A 14,360-nucleotide genomic window follows, 5' to 3' on the forward strand; every position below is an offset into this window, starting at 1 on the left:
GGCTTGACACAACTCTCTCCACCATGGTCTCTGGTGTTCTCAGGTCCAGGCTTGACACAACTCTCTCCAACATGGTCTCTGGTGTTCTCAGGTCCAGACTTGATACAACTCTCTCCACCATGGTCTCTGGTGTCCTCAGGTCCAGGCTTGATACAACACTCTCCACCATGGTCTCTGGTGTCCTCAGGTCCAGGCTTGATACAACTCTCTCCACCATGGTCTCTGGTGTCCTCAGGTCCAGGCTTGATACAACTCTCTCCACCATGGTCTCTGGTGTTTGTAAAGCAAAAAGATGTGAATAAACTAAATACAACTTATAAAGGCTTTATATAGTATACATAGTCATAAGAACTATAAAGGGTGTATAAAGGGTGACAGACTAGCTCCCTATGTAGGGTGCATTGCCTAAATGTGACATAACCCACTATGTCACCTTCCATAGAGTCAATAATGATGGTGACATTACAGGTGACATGCTTATCTTGATGAAAGCCCCTAGAGATGTGAAGTCACCAGGTATCATGAGTTACATTCCCCCCTAGAGATGAAGTCACAGACTAGCTCCCTATGTAGGGTGCATTGCCTAAATGTGACATAACCCACTATGTCACCTTCCATAAAGTGATGATGGTGACATTACAGGTGACATTTAATTAGGCAAGTCAGTTCAGAAAAAAAATCTTATTTACAACGACTGCCTACACCGGCCAAACCCTCCCCTAACCCGGATGACGCTGGACTAATTGTGCGCACCCCTATGGCACTCTCAATCACCGCCGGATGTGATAAAGCCCGGGATCTAACCCGGGTCTGTAGTGACACAGCTGTTTAAGGTACTGCATGTCAGTGCTATATGTGTCACTAAAATATCTTCAATATGCGCCTCGGAATGGGATAAGGACGCGCGCAGTTGCGTCCCCGACGTGTCGGTATTCACTTGTAGCCTGTGAGAATGACTCGATGACATGACTGAGGGTCATGTGAGTGAGAGGTAGTTCTGCACGCAGCCGGGAGAATTGAATTATAATTATAATACTCACCCAAGGGCACAACGGCCACTGGCCGACAAAAAGGCATGGATGTTTTTTCAGGGCGCATTACCCGGGAAATTAGAGAAATGATCAAGTGCTTGTCAATTTGTGAATGAGAGACTGATGAAGTGTGTCAACACATGAGACTTTTTAGAGTCGCATCATGCAGCCTTAGAATGTATTAACAATCTAAACATACAGCCCAACGTTTGTATCACAACAAAAAGTAGAATAAATATATTAATAATAATAATAATAATAATAATAATATGTAAATTAAGCAAATAGGACTTCCTGTTTCTTTGTTAACCGCTCAACACAGAATAGGACTTCCTATTGTGATGGTGTAGGTAGACTATATTACATGGATTTATTGTGACGGTGTAGGTAGACTATATTACATGGATTTATTGTGATGGTGCAGGCTATATTACATGGATTTATTGTGATGGTGTAGTTAGACTATATTACATGGATTTATTGTGATGGTGTAGACTATATTACATGGATTTATTGTGATGGTGTAGACTATATTACATGGATTTATTGTGATGGTGTAGGTAGACTATATTACATGGATTTATTGTGATGGTGCAGGCTATATTACATGGATTTATTGTGATGGTGTAGACTATATTACATGGATTCATTGTGATGGTGTAGGTAGACTATATTACATGGATTTATTGTGATGGTGTAGACTATATTACATGGATTTATTGTGATGGTGTAGACTATATTACATGGATTTATTGTGATGGAGTAGGTAAACTATATTACATGGATTTATTGTGATGGTGTAGGTAGACTATATTACATGGATTTATTGTGATGGTGTAGACTATATTACATGGATTTATTGTGATGGAGTAGGTAAACTATATTAGATGGATTTATTGTGATGGTGTAGGTAGACTATATTACATGGATTTATTGTGATGGTGTAGACTATATCAAATGGATTTATTGTGATGGAGTAGGTAGACTATATTACATGGATTTATTGTGATGGTGTAGGTAGACTATATTACATGGATTTATTGTGATGGTGTAGACTATATTACATGGATTTATTGTGATGGAGTAGGTAAACTATATTACATGGATTTATTGTGATGGTGTAGGTAGACTATATTACATGGATTTATTGTGATGGTGTAGACTATATTACATGGATTTATTGTGATGGTGTAGGTAGACTATATTACATGGATTTATTGTGATGGTGTAGGTAGACTATATTACATGGATTTAATGTGATGGTGTAGGTAGACTATATTACATGGATTTATTGTGATGGTGTAGGTAGACTATATTACATGGATTTATTGTGATGGTGTAGGTAGACTATATTACATGGATTTATTGTGATGGTGTAGACTATATTACATGGATTTATTGTGATGGTGTAGGCAGACTATATTACATGGATTTATTGTGATGGTGTAGGTAGACTATATTACATGGATTTATTGTGATGGTGTAGACTATATTACATGGATTTATTGTGATGGTGTAGACTATATTACATGGATTTATTGTGATGGTGTAGACTATATTACATGGATTTATTGTGATGGTGTAGGTAGACTATATTACATGGATTTATTGTGATGGTGTAGGTAGACTATATTACATGGATTTATTGTGATGGTGTAGACTATATTACATGGATTTATTGTGATGGTGTAGACTATATTACATGGATTTATTGTGATGGTGTAGACTATATTACATGGATTTATTGTGATGGTGTAGACTATATTAGATGGATTTATTGTGATGGTGTAGGTAGACTATATTACATGGATTTATTGTGATGGTGTAGGTAGACTATATTACATGGATTTATTGTGATGGTGTAGGTAGACTATATTACATGGATTTATTGTGATGGTGTAGGTAGACTATATTACATGGATTTATTGTGATGGTGTAGACTATATTACATGGATTTATTGTGATGGTGTAGGTAGACTATATTACATGGATTTATTGTGATGGTGTAGGTAGACTATATTACATGGATTTATTATGATGGTGTAGGTAGACTATATTACATGGATTTATTGTGATGGTGTAGGTAGACTATATTACATGGATTTATTGTGATGGTGTAGACTATATTACATGGATTTATTGTGATGGTGTAGACTATATTACATGGATTTATTGTGATGGTGTGGGTAGACTATATTACATGGATTTATTGTGATGGTGTAGGTAGACTATATTACATGGATTTATTGTGATGGTGTAGTTAGACTATATTACATGGATTTATTGTGATGGTGTAGACTATATTACATGGATTTATTGTGATGGTGTAGACTATATTACATGGATTTATTATGATGGTGTAGGTAGACTATATTACATGGATTTATTGTGATGGTGTAGGTAGACTATATTACATGGATTTATTGTGATGGTGTAGACTATATTACATGGATTTATTGTGATGGTGTAGACTATATTACATGGATTTATTGTGATGGTGTGGGTAGACTATATTACATGGATTTATTGTGATGGTGTAGGTAGACTATATTACATGGATTTATTGTGATGGTGTAGTTAGACTATATTACATGGATTTATTGTGATGGTGTAGACTATATTACATGGATTTATTGTGATGGTGTAGGCTATATTACATGGATTTATTGTGATGGTGTAGACTATATTACATGGATTTATTGTGATGGTGTAGGTAGACTATATTACATGGATTTATTGTGATGGTGTAGGTAGACTATATTACATGGATTTATTGTGATGGTGTAGACTATATTACATGGATTTATTGTGATGGTGTAGGTAGACTATATTACATGGATTTATTGTGATGGTGTAGGTAGACTATATTACATGGATTTATTGTGATGGTGTAGGTAGACTATATTACATGGATTTATTGTGATGGTGTAGACTATATTACATGGATTTATTGTGATGGTGTAGACTATATTACATGGATTTATTGTGATGGTGTAGACTATATTACATGGATTTATTGTGATGGTGTAGACTATATTACATGGATTTATTGTGATGGTGTAGACTATATTACATGGATTTATTGTGATGGTGTAGGTAGACTATATTACATGGATTTATTGTGATGGTGTAGACTATATTACATGGATTTATTGTGATGGTGTAGACTATATTACATGGATTTATTGTGATGGTGTAGACTATATTACATGGATTTATTGTGATGGTGTAGACTATATTACATGGATTTATTGTGATGGTGTAGGTAGACTATATTACATGGATTTATTGTGATGGTGTAGGTAGACTATATTACATGGATTTATTGTGATGGTGTAGGTAGACTATATTACATGGATTTATTGTGATGGTGTAGGTAGACTATATTACATGGATTTATTGTGATGGTGTAGGTAGACTATATTACATGGACTTATTGTGATGGTGTAGGTAGACTATATTACATGGATTTATTGTGATGGTGTAGGTAGACTATATTACATGGATTTATTGTGATGGTGTAGGCTATATTACATGGATTTATTGTGATGGTGTAGGTAGACTATATTACATGGATTTATTGTGATGGTGTAGGTAGACTATATTACATGGATTTATTGTGATGGTGTAGGTAGACTATATTACATGGATTTATTGTGATGGTGTAGGCTATATTACATGGATTTATTGTGATGGTGTAGGTAGACTATATTACATGGATTTATTGTGATGGTGTAGGTAGACTATATTACATGGATTTATTGTGATGGTGTAGGCTATATTACATGGATTTATTGTGATGGTGTAGACTATATTACATGGATTTATTGTGATGGTGTAGACTATATTACATGGATTTATTGTGATGGTGTAGGCTATATTACATGGATTTATTGTGATGGTGTAGACTATATTACATGGATTTATTGTGATGGTGTAGGTAGACTATATTACATGGATTTATTGTGATGGTGTAGACTATATTACATGGATTTATTATGATGGTGTAGGTAGACTATATTACATGGATTTATTGTGATGGTGTAGGTAGACTATATTACATGGATTTATTGTGATGGTGTAGGCTATATTACATGGATTTATTGTGATGGTGTAGACTATATTACATGGATTTATTGTGATGGTGTAGGTAGACTATATTACATGGATTTATTGTGATGGTGTAGACTATATTACATGGATTTATTGTGATGGTATAGGTAGACTATATTACATGGATTTATTGAACTCTTACCTCGTAGAACTGGTGTCTTGAGGCAAACTATTTTTAGAGGCATTGGCCCTCTCTTCACTCTCAGAATACTTCCTCTTAGGGGCAGTGCCTCTCTCCTCGCTCTCCCCAGACAGACTCATTTTAGAGGCAGTGGTCTCCCTCTCTCTCTCCCCAGATGTGACTCGTTTTAGAGGCAGTGGTCTCTTTCTCTCTCTCCCCAGATGTGACTCGTTTTAGAGGCAGTGGTCTCCCTCTCTCTCTCTCTCTCCCCAGAGAAACTTGTTTTCAATGTAAGTCACAGCTCACTCAGCTACAATATGAAAGAAGAGATTAACAGTCAATATTTCTGAACATTGTTGGAAGTACCATTAACAATGACAAGACTTTAACCGTCCATGGTCACAGAGTTCACACAACGACATCACCTGCTAAATTAAATTACCTTCATAACAGCATTTGTCAGTTAAAATGTAACAATCAGGGGTTGGAACTGAAATGATTTTTCAATTGTTTAGTTCTGAACAGAACCCTATTGTTTTGGTTCCGTTCCACTGTTTAGACCCAGCAGAATGTAGTTCTGAACAGAACCTTATTGTTTTGGTTCCGTTCCACTGTTTAGACCCAGCAGAATGTAGTTCTGAACAGAACCTTATTGTTTTGGTTCCGTTCCACTGTTTAGACCAGCAGAATGTAGTTCTGAACAGAACCTTATTGTTTTGGTTCCGTTCCACTGTTTAGACCAGCAGAATGTAGTTCTGAACAGAACCATATTGTTTTGGTTCCGTTCCGCTGTTTAGACCAGCAGAACGTAGTTCTGAACCGATTCAAACCAACAAAACTTAATTCTATATATCGTTCCTTTTTTAAACTTCTGAAAATCTATTTTTATTTTATTTATCTCTACATTAAATAACTTCACCAATCAGTGCTGACAGAGCAGCTTGCTAAGGAGCGGGCCAGATATATAAATGCATTTGGACTGTATGGGCGCAAGTCGAGACTGACATTTAGCCTGTGGGGGAAAGAGTGAGAGGAGGCTGGAGGAGGAGGCGGGGGCTTGAAACGCTGGCCATCTTGTTATGTCATACTATTTATTAAAAACAATATATTCATATGGTTTTTGAACATTATTTATTTGCAAACACAACTGGTAATAACCACTTGGTTATGAACGCAGCATAATGCCCGATGTCCATCAGATGTATATGAGGCTTTATTTTGCGGGATGTTTATGTAACAGTATATAACTTTAGACCGTCCCCTCGCCCATACCCAACGTAGCTAAAGACGAATGGTGCGTTTGCTGACAATCATTTTTTATTTATTTTACAAAGCAAGTCAGTTAAGAATAAATTCTTATTTTCAATTAACTGCCTTGTTCAGAGGGCAAGAACGACAGATTTGTACCTTGTCAGCTCGGGGGTTTGAACTTGCAACCTTCCGGTTGAACTTGCAACCACTAGGCTACCCTGCCGCGCCAATCATTGAACACATCAGCTCACGTTAAATCGAGTGCACCTGAAGTGAGCAGAACGGGACCATCGCCTTTCTGATCTGCGTAACCAGAACGCTCCCAATCTTAAACTTTTAACACGTCATTTAGCCCGATATTATATTTTAATATTTAACTATCGGTAGTTCATTTTCCTTTTGTTGCATGTCACTTTCACTTGCTCGACTTCTTTAGGAATCAGCATAAGCCTAAAACGATCACTATTGAAAGTTGAAATCAGTATTGTAATAACTTTCCAATTCTGCGGATGTTTTACCACCTAAAACACCGTTCTCTTGAATAGTCTTAACTTATCTATATTCAATTTGTAAAAGAACGCTACAAACCTTAGAAACATTTCTTTTCGACTGATCCGTGTCCATTTCTTCCTGTACTTCCGTATAAATGTATTTCCTGTTTCAACACAGTGTGCGGGTTCAACAGGTATAGGTTTATAGTATATGTTTATATTTATGTCATGTAAAGGCTTAATACACTTAATGCAAGTTTTCAGCCCATAAATTCATATTCTATCTGGTAAGAATGTTTTTTTTATTTTATTTCATGATATCATTTAGTGATGTTTTGCAGTGCTACCAGAAGAGGGCAGTGTGATAACAACAATGTTTGGCAGAAAAGACAATAGACGGTCATATCTGTGTTGTTATGGTCAATCAATCAAACAATCAATAAATTCGACTTATTTATAAAGACCTTTTTACATCAGCTGATATCTCAAAGTGCTGTAACATAAACCCAGCCTAAAACCCCCAAACAGCAAGCAATGCAGGTGTAGAAGCACGGTGGCTAGGAAAAACTCCCTAGAAAGGCAGGAACCTAGGAAGAAACCTAGAGAGGAACCAGGCTCTGAGGGGTGGGCCAGTCCTCTTCTGGCTGTGCCTGGTGGAGATTAGAAACCTAGAGAGGAACCAGGCTATGAGGGGTGGCCAGTCCTCTTCTGGCTGTGCCTGGTGGAGATTAGAAACCTAGAGAGGAACCAGGCTCTGAGGGGTGGGCCAGTCCTCTTCTGGCTGTACTGGGTAGACCAGAGGAACCAGGCTCTGAGGGGTGGGCCAGTCCTCTTCTGGCTGTGCCTGGTGGAGATTAGAAACCTAGAGAGGAACCAGGCTATGAGGGGTGGGCCAGTCCTCTTCTGGCTGTGCCGGGTAGAGAGGAACCAGGCTATGAGGGGTGGCCAGTCCTCTTCTGGCTGTGCCCGGGTGGAGATTAGAAACCTAGAGAGGAACCAGGCTATGAGGGGTGGCCAGTCCTCTTCTGGCTGTACCGGGTGGAGATTAGAAACCTAGAGAGGAACCAGGCTCTGAGGGGTGGCCAGTCCTCTTCTGGCTGTGCCGGGTGGAGATTAGAAACCTAGAGAGGAACCAGGCTATGAGGGGTGGCCAGTCCTCTTCTGGCTGTGCCAGGTAGAGAGGAACCAGGCTATGAGGGGTGGCCAGTCCTCTTCTGGCTGTGCCGGGTAGAGAGGAACCAGGCTCTGAGGGGTGGGCCAGTCCTCTTCTGGCTGTGCCGGGTGGAGATTAGAAACCTAGAGAGGAACCAGGCTATGATGGGTGGGCCAGTCCTCTTCTGGCTGTGCCGGGTGGAGATTAGAAACCTAGAGAGGAACCAGGCTCTGTGGGGTGGCCAGTCCTCTTCTGGCTGTGCCGGGTGGAGATTAGAAACCTAGAGAGGAACCAGGCTCTGAGGGGTGGGCCAGTCCTCTTCTGGCTGTGCCGGGTAGAGAGGAACCAGGCTATGAGGGGTGGCCAGTCCTCTTCTGGCTGTGCCGGGTGGAGATTAGAAACCTAGAGAGGAACCAGGCTCTGAGAGGTGGGCCAGTCCGCTTCCGGCTGTGCCGGGTGGAGATTAGAAACCTAGAGAGGAACCAGGCTCTGAGGGGTGGGCCAGTCCTCTTCTGGCTGTACCGGGTGGAGATAAGAGTACATGGCCAAGATGTTCAAACATTCATAGATGCCCAGCGGGTAAAAGTGACATTGAACTAATCACACTTATCAACGATAGACTGACACACACATAAATACATTCCATTCCTTGTCCTGTCATTTATTGAAAATGTATTTGACAGAGATACTTCACATCAATCATCATTTCTGTAAATGTGACAGATTTATGTGACATTTGAATGTGTAAATGTGACAGATTTAGCCAGCTAGCTAGTTTAACTGTAGTCCCTGGGTAGGTAAGATAACAGTCTGGACGGTGGTTATACAGAGAAATCCTTGATGAAAACCTGCCCCAGAGCACTCAGAACCACAGACTGGGGTGAAGGTTCACCTTCCAACAGGACAATGACCGTAAGTGTAACCGATGTGAAATGGCTAGCTAGTTAGCGGGGTGCGCGCTAATATCGTTTCAGATTGGTGATGTCACTCGCTCTGAGACCTTGATGTAGTTGTTCCCCTTGCTCTGCAAGGGCTTTTGTAGAGCGATGGGTGATGATGCTTCGTGGGTGTCAGTTGTTGATGTGTGCAGAGGGTTGCTGGTTCGAGCACAGGTAGGGGCGAGGAGAGGGACGGAAGCTATACTGTCACAGAAGCACACGGCTTAGACAACACAGAAGTGGCTCCGGGAACCAGTCTTTGAATGTCCTTCAGTGTCGCAGCCAGAGCCTGGACTTGAACCCGATCGAACATCTCTGGAGAAACCTGAAAATAGCTGTGTAGCGACGCTCCTCATCCAAACTGACAGAGCTTGAGAGGATCTGCAGAGAAGAATGGGAGAAACTCCCCCAAATACAGGTGTGCCAAGCTTGTAGCGTCATACACAAGAAGGCTCGATGCTGTAACCGCTTCAACAAAGTACTGAGTAAAGGGTCTGAATACTAGTTTTTAGTTTCTTTATAAATTTGTATAAATGTCTAAAGACCTGTTTTTGTGATGTCATTATGGGGTGTTGTGATGTCATTATGGGGTATTGTGATGTCATTATGGGGTATTGTGATGTCATTATGGGGTGTTGTGATGTCATTATTGGGGTATTGTGATGTCATTATGGGGTATTGTGATGTCATTATGGGGTATTGTGATGTCATTATGGGGTTATTGTGTGTAGATTGATGAGAGGAGAAAAATTATTGAATCCATTTTAGAATAAGGCTGTAACGTAACAAAATGTGGAAAAAGTCAAGGGGTCTGAATACTTTTGCGAAGGTGCTGTAACTCTCATGTTTACTTACTGGTTGAATGGGTTTCAGTGATGCATTCATCTGAAAGAAACAAAAACTAGATTATATCACACTAAGTAGCATCTGTCATATAAAAAAAAAAAAACACAGTTGTGATTGACATCTGCTCCTACCTACGCGATACAACGTCTTTCTGTCCTCTCATCATCCCTGTGATGACTTTGTCTTTAGACAACGTTGGAGCCGTCAAGTCTGCGTCTGCGTCTTGTGGTCGTGTCATGTCATGAAAGTCACACAACACGTTAGAAGTTCAGAACCAGGAAGTGTAGTCTATATAGTACAAATCGTAACTCTCAAATTATAAATAATTAGAAGCAACGAGGATAATCTAAATCGGCCTAATAGAGTTGTAGAATAAAAAACACAGTGTTCCACTTGTACCTTTTAAAAAAAAATAAAAAAATTTAACAGGAACACCAAGGCTGTCATTAGTGTTGAACAGGAACACCAAGGCTGTCATTAGTGTTGAACAGGAACACCAAGGCTGTCATTAGTGTTGAACAGGAACACCAAGGCTGTCATTAGTGTTGAACAGGAACACCAAGGCTGTCATTAGTGTTGAACAGGAACACCAAGGCTGTCATTAGTGTTGAACAGGAACACCAAGGCTGTCATTAGTGTTGAGCAGGAACACCAAGGCTGTCATTAGTGTTGAACAGGAACACCAAGGCTGTCATTAGTGTTGAGCAGGAACACCAAGGCTGTCATTAGTGTTGAACAGGAACACCAAGGCTGTCATTAGTGTTGAACAGGAACACCAAGGCTGTCATTAGTGTTGAACAGGAACACCAAGGCTGTCATTAGTGTTGAACAGGAACACCAAGGCTGTCATTAGTGTTGAACAGGAACACCAAGGCTGTCATTAGTGTTGAACAGGAACACCAAGGCTGTCATTAGTGTTGAGCAGGAACACCAAGGCTGTCATTAGTGTTGAACAGGAACACCAAGGCTGTCATTAGTGTTGAGCAGGAACACCAAGGCTGTCATTAGTGTTGAACAGGAACACCAAGGCTGTCATTAGTGTTGAACAGGAACACCAAGGCTGTCATTAGTGTTGAACAGGAACACCAAGGCTGTCATTAGTGTTGAACAGGAACACCAAGGCTGTCATTAGTGTTGAACAGGAACACCAAGGCTGTCATTAGTGTTGAACAGGAACACCAAGGCTGTCATCAGTGTTGAACAGGAACACCAAGGCTGTCATTAGTGTTGAACAGGAACACCAAGGCTGTCATTAGTGTTGAACAGGAACACCAAGGCTGTCATTAGTGTTGAACAGGAACACCAAGGCTGTCATTAGTGTTGAACAGGAACACCAAGGCTGTCATTAGTGTTGAACAAGAACACCAATGCTGTCATTAGTGTTGAACAGGAACACCAAGGCTGTCATTAGTGTTGAACAGGAACACCAAGGCTGTCATTAGTGTTGAACAGGAACACCAAGGCTGTCATCAGTGTTGAACAGGAACACCAAGGCTGTCATTAGTGTTGAACAGGAACACCAAGGCTGTCATTAGTGTTGAACAGGAACACCAAGGCTGTCATTAGTGTTGAACAGGAACACCAAGGCTGTCATCAGTGTTGAACAGGAACACCAAGGCTGTCATCAGTGTTGAACAGGAACACCAAGGCTGTCATTAGTGTTGAACAGGAACACCAAGGCTGTCATCAGTGTTGAACAGGAACACCAAGGCTGTCATCAGTGTTGAACAGGAACACCAAGGCTGTCATCAGTGTTGAACAGGAACCCCAAGGCTGTCATCAGTGTTGAACAGGAACACCAAGGCTGTCATCAGTGTTGAACAGGAACACCAAGGCTGTCATCAGTGTTGAACAGGAACACCAAGGCTGTCATTAGTGTTGAACAGGAGCACCAAGGCTGTCATTAGTGTTGAACAGGAACACCAAGGCTGTCATCAGTGTTGAACAGGAACACCAAGGCTGTCATTAGTGTTGAACAGGAACACCAAGGCTGTCATTAGTGTTGAACAGGAACACCAAGGCTGTCATTAGTGTTGAACAGGAACACCAAGGCTGTCATTAGTGTTGAACAGGAACACCAAGGCTGTCATTAGTGTTGAACAGGAACACCAAGGCTGTCATGTGTACTGTAACAACTGTGTAGTCTATACTTTGGACCCTAGCCAGGGGCACATCTCAAACATAATTTACAGGTGAAGCATTTGTGTTAAGTGAGTCCGCCAGATCAGAGGCAGTAGGGATGACCAGGGATGTTCTCTGTTTAGTGAGTCCACCAGATCAGAGGCAGTAGGGTTGACCAGGGATGTTCTCTGTTTAGTGAGTCCTCCAGATCAGAGGCAGTAGGGATGACCAGGGATGTTCTCTGTTTAGTGAGTCCTCCAGATCAGAGACAGTAGGGATGACCAGGGATGTTCTCTGTTTAGTGAGTCCTCCAGATCAGAGACAGTAGGGATGACCAGGGATGTTCTCTGTTTAGTGAGTCCTCCAGATCAGAGGCAGTAGGGATGACCAGGGATGTTCTCTGTTTAGTGAGTCCTCCAGATCAGAGACAGTAGGGATGACCAGGGATGTTCTCTGTTTAGTGAGTCCTCCAGATCAGAGGCAGTAGGGATGACCAGGGATGTTCTCTGTTTAGTGAGTCCTCCAGATCAGAGGCAGTAGGGATGACCAGGGATGTTCTCTGTTTAGTGAGTCCTCCAGATCAGAGGCAGTAGGGATGACCAGGGATGTTCTCTTGATAAGTGTGTGAATTAGACCATTTTCCTGTCCTGTTGTAATGCCACAAGTACATTTTGCGTGTCAGGAAAAATGTATGGAGTAAAAAGTACATTATTTTCTTTAGTAATGTAGTGAAGTAAAAGTTGTAAAAAATATAGTTAAAGTAAAGATACCCCCCAAAAAACAACTTTAGTACTTCTAAGGATTTTTACACCACTGAGCATAACCTACAGACAACAAACACAATTGCGTTTATCGATGGCAATGTGAACACACAGAGACACCGTGACGAGATCCATCACCTCATGTTTCACACTGATAATGCACAGCCCCACGTCACAAGGATCTGGACAGAATTCCCGGAAGCTGAAAACGTCCCCAGTTCTGTGTCATGTAGACTGGGTGTCACCGAAAGGTTGCTGGGTCGAATCCCGAGCGGACAAGTACCCTGAACAAGGCAGTTAAACCCACTGTTCCACGTTAGGCCATCATTGTAAATAAGACTTTGTTTTTAACTGACTAGCCTAGTTAAATAAAAGGTTCAATTGAAAAAAAAGTTTTTAAATCTTTGTAAGTTTCTACAACATGCAACAGGTATGAAATGGCTAGCTAGTTAGCGGGTGGTGCACGCTAAACAGCGTTTCAAAATCAGTGACGTCACTCGCTCCGAGACCTTGAAGTTGTTGTTCCCCCCTTTGCTCTGCAAAGGGCCGCCCGCGGCGTTTGTGGAGCGATGCGTAACGGTGGCTGTTGTCGATGTGTGCAGAGGCCAAGGTTGGGGCGAGGAGGGGAGAGGACCGGAAACTAAAACTGTTACAGGTCTCAGAGCGAGTGACGTCACCGATTGAAACGCTATTAGCGCACCGCCCCGCTAACTAGCTAGCCATTTCATACCCGTTACACGCAGGCTTTCCATTCACATTCATCAGATTCATTCAAGTAAGTAAAAATCGACATTCTATTTAGCAAAACCATGATTAAAAATAAAAATTATATTCTTGATTTGATTGAGTGATGTTTTGCAGTGCTACCAGCAGAGGGCAGTGTGAGAACAACAATCAGGTTCGGCAGAAGGACTCTAGACGTTTCTTATCTGTGGTAATAACATGGTAGAATGTAACCAATAATGATTTGGATTTTATTTATTTTTTTAAAACAGACTAATTATACATTTATAGCACGATGTACATTAATGAAAATATAAGTTTAAGGAAAGAGAAAAAGCATTTTAATACAAATGGTTTATTATTATTATACATTATTGATCCATCCCTGGGTAGGAGAGAGACGGGGAGAGAGAAACCGGGGTGGGAGAGAGGGAGACGGGGGGAGAGAGGAGAGAGACGGGGAAGAGAGAAACCGGGGTGGGAGGGAGGGAGACGGGGGGGGGGGGAGAGAGACGGGGAAGAGAGAAACCGGGGTGGGAGAGAGGGAGACGGGGGGGGAGAGGGAGACCGGGGTGGGAGAGAGGGAGATGGGAGGAGGGAGATGGGGAGAGAGAAACCGGGGTGGGAGGGAGGGAGATGGGAGGAGGGAGATGGGGAGAGAGAAACCGGGGTGGGAGGGAGGGAGATGGGAGGAGGGAGATGGGGAGAGAGAAACCGGGGTGGGAGGGAGGGAGATGGGAGGAGGGAGATGGGGAGAGAGAAACCGGGGTGGGAGGGAGGGAGACCGGGGGGGGGGGGGGGGGGGGAGAGA

The 14,360-nt window shown here is 41.6% G+C and overlaps 1 long non-coding RNA gene across 2 annotated transcripts; it reads right to left on the reverse strand.

Annotated features, from left to right (window-relative positions):
* Nucleotides 1-20: 20 nt before the first annotated feature.
* Nucleotides 21-7,173, reverse strand: LOC118936815. Of its 2 annotated transcripts, none has more exons than XR_005034260.1 (3): nt 7,105-7,173; nt 5,287-5,575; nt 21-78 (listed from the first exon to the last, which is right to left on the reverse strand). It is a non-coding gene; the product is annotated as an uncharacterized LOC118936815 (long non-coding RNA). The 2 variants fall into 2 exon arrangements; XR_005034261.1 differs by lacking the exon at nt 21-78 and adding an exon at nt 115-174.
* Nucleotides 7,174-14,360: the final 7,187 nt, after the last annotated feature.

Source organism: Oncorhynchus mykiss, chromosome 10 (genome assembly GCF_013265735.2).
Source record: "Oncorhynchus mykiss isolate Arlee chromosome 10, USDA_OmykA_1.1, whole genome shotgun sequence".
In the NCBI taxonomy this organism is placed as follows: Eukaryota; Metazoa; Chordata; class Actinopteri; order Salmoniformes; family Salmonidae; genus Oncorhynchus; species Oncorhynchus mykiss.